The sequence below is a fragment of the Mustela erminea genome, chromosome X (genome assembly GCF_009829155.1).
Source record: "Mustela erminea isolate mMusErm1 chromosome X, mMusErm1.Pri, whole genome shotgun sequence".
NCBI classification, from domain to species: domain Eukaryota; kingdom Metazoa; phylum Chordata; class Mammalia; order Carnivora; family Mustelidae; genus Mustela; species Mustela erminea.
This window is the reverse complement of record NC_045635.1, coordinates 82,564,983-82,568,481: the sequence shown is the minus strand read 5'-3', so window position 1 is coordinate 82,568,481 and position 3,499 is coordinate 82,564,983.

Sequence of the window (3,499 nt, the reverse complement as noted above, 5' to 3'; positions counted from 1 at the left end):
AAGCCCCACATTGGCCTCCCTGCTCAGCAAGGAGCCTGCTTCTCCCTCTCCCTCTACCCCTACCCTCTGCTTGTGCTCTCTTTCTCACATTTCATCTCAAATAAATAAGTAAAATCTAAAAAAAAAAAAAAAAAAAAAAGGTAAACTGGCTCAGTGTTTCTCCAGACTGGGCACTGTTAGTACTCTAAGACAATGTGTTCAGAGAACCTCCTAGTTATTCTGACTTCCTTCTTGAAGTGACTTCAGTTTCTATTTTTCCTGTTGTTTCCTAAACGTGACCTAGATGTAATGTGGGTGTGATGCGTTGAGACCTTTCTAAGAAGGGTCTAGTGACCTGAGTTTCTTTTCTGAAACTCACTGTACCAAATGGACCTTTTTTATCCTTGCAAGTGTATCTACACAAAATTGTTTGTGAAAGGAGTCTATACCAGAGAAAAGATCCCCTTTGGTAGAGTCTGCTGATTTCTCCTAGAAGGGCCATTAGATCAAGGGCAGCTGCTGTGGTTTCTACTGTATAGGTGAGCCGAATGGAGGAATGTTTTTTAAAAGGTTTGTTTGGTATGGCTTGATGCTATAATGGAAAGCATAATTTGGAATCCTCGCCTGTAACTCGCTCCTTTGTTCTCCATGCCCTGAAATGTAACTGTGCTTCAATAAAGCTTTCTCACTTGCCAAGTGTTTGCATTTGTTAGTTCAACTGAGGCTTTTCTCTCTCATGTCCTCACTTACTGCAGTTGCTGTTCAGTGGCTTGATGGGAAAGAACCAAAGAGACAAATACCTTCCCTAAGCATACACTGCACTGACTGGAAGAAAATTTCCCTTTCCCTATGTTGCTTCCTGATACCTCTGCTGAGCTCTGACCTGTTGACCTTTGTGTTTGGTATCTAGGGAGAGACCTGAGAAACCATCTTAAAATTGGCACCACTTTCCTTTCTCTCTCAAGTACCGGAGGAACTCCTTCTTGAGCTTTCTAGCCCCCTATCACTAGAAGGAGAAAGCTGTGCACAGGGGAAGGAAGATGTTCTCTGCTGTGTTTCTTTCTGGATCCTTCGATATCTCTAGGAGGTAGGGCTTTTTCCCTTCACCCCTTCTACCATTATTTAGTTTTGGGAAATAAATAACACAGATGCTAAGCAACCCATCTCGGAAATAAGGTCCTGGGTTTCGAGGGAGAGCCCAAATGATTCTTGACCTCTTTTGCAAAAAGACATCAATATATATTGAATGTTTTTTATGTACAAAGCTTTATGCTAGACACATTATATGTCATTTCCTTAATTTCTCCAAGCACCTTATGAAGTAGAGAAATTTCCGTTTTTATAGAAGAGGAAAGTCAAGTCCACCATCGTACGACAGAGTTGGCCTTTGAATCAAGGTCTGATTCCACCGTATCATGCTACTTCCTGCAAGGGCGTTATATGTGTTATGGGTGAAGATTCAAAGGAAGGGATGACTCTGTTTTTCTAAAATATCTCAAAGAAATAAGTTTAGTCTACAAGGTAGGATAATCAGGATGCTTTGAATGTTATCTAACCAGCTGATGGACTCAATGGCTTGTGCACATTAGTGTGTGTGTGTGTGTGTGTGTGTGTGTGTGTGTGTGTGTGTGTTTGAGATATATGGGGAGATGGAGATGGGGGTAGTTGGGAGGCAGAGAGAGAAAAACAGATATGAAAAAGGTTGGGGTGAGGCGAGCCCCCTTGTCTGACTGTGAGCTTGATTCTGCTGCCGCCCCCTCCCCCTACTTTAGAGGCTGGAATTTTCTGAATCATAGGGCAAAAGAGGTTACAGTGAGGCTTAACCTAAAGAAAGCAATATTGACTTGCCTATCTGACTACTCAATAAAAAGAAAAGCTGCTCAGTTTTTCGAAGCTATAGGAACATTTCTATCAGGCCCAGGTGGAAACTCAGTTCAGGTTGTCATTCATGTTGTCATTTGGGCCTTTGACTGGCTAGCATGCCCTGGCTTGCCACTTGAAGTATAAGTGATAAAGACAAGGTAGGGTATTTATTCTGACTAATGTGCAATCTTTGCCTTTGGAACCATAGACCTAGTCTGACCGGAGATTTCCCACATTAGCTCATTGTATTTTGTCTTCTGCCCATAACTTGTCTTTTGACTTTCCAAGCTCCTGCACTTCCCTGGAGGGAAGAGGGAGAAGGGACTTTTTTGCTCCAAGTTTGATCATTCACTCCATGTCCTGGTCCACTCAGCCACTGCCTCACTTTTTATTTTGCATTTTACAAAGGAGATTTCCACTAAGCCTGCAGTGGAAAGAACTTCTTTCTGACTCACTACTACCCTCTCTGTTCTGGGCTCATGATTTTTATCCCATTCCTCTTCTTTGGAGAGTGGATTTTCTTGGGTTGAGAGCTCCCAGTTCCCGCTTTCCTCCTGGGTCCACTCCCAAGTCTTGTGCTGAGTAGGATGACTTAGAGAAGTTGAAACCCTTATCTTTGCTTGGAGCAGTCAGCTGTCTTGAAATGACAAGTCAAAAAGGCAAGGGCAGTACAGCATAATATTTAAGAACATGGACTCCGGAGCCAGCCTGCTGGTGTTTAAATCCCAGCTTGCACTTACTAGCTGTCCGATCTCAGGCGAGTTGCCTAACCGCTCTCAGCCTCAATTTCCTCATCTGTGAAATGGGACTAATCACGGGACCTGCTTGAGAAGGTTCTTGTAAAGATTCCAAGTCGGTGGATAGAGTGTTTAGAATGGCACTCAGTACATAGTGAGGACTCAAGCATTAGCTCTGCCTCTCCACTCAGCTTGCTTTCTTCTCCCCTGTAATTTTCTACTGGGGACCCCTAGGCAAAGCCGAAGGAGAAATGACCCTGGGTTCCATGAGAGTTAAAAAGAAAGTTCTCATACATTATATGTTAATAAAAAATAAATAAAATAAAATTTGCAAAGAAGGGGGGAAAAAAGAAGAAGGTTCTCAGCAGCATGGGAAGGATATCTTTTCTCAAATAAGGACACACTGTAAAGTGTTGCTGCATTTCAGAATGGCCCAGCCTCAAATTTACTTTCAGGCCTGGATCTTAAAGCTTGATTTGGGGTTGTGGCAACTCCTACCTGCTGTCTGCTCACCTCTTAAAAGGGATCTGTTGGGCATCTGCCTTTGGCTTAGGTCGTGATTCTGGGGTCTTGGGATCCCTCATCAGGCTCCCCACTCAGTGGGGAGCCTGCTTCTCCCTCTCCCTCTGCTGCTCCCTGCTCCTTATGTTCTCTCTCTCTCTCTCTCTCTCTCTCTCTCTCTCATATTTCTTTTTTAAGGATCTGAGTAGGGCGACTGGGTGGCTTAGTCATTAAGCATCTGCCTTCCGCTCAGGTCATGATCCCAGGGTTGCTGGGATCGGAGCCCCACATCGGGCTCCCTGCTCAGGAGGAAGCTTGCTTCTCCCTCTCCCACTCACCCTGCTTGCGTTCCCTCTCTCCTTGTCTCTTTCTCTGTCAAATAAATAAATAAAAATCTTTTTTTAAAAAAAGGATCTGAA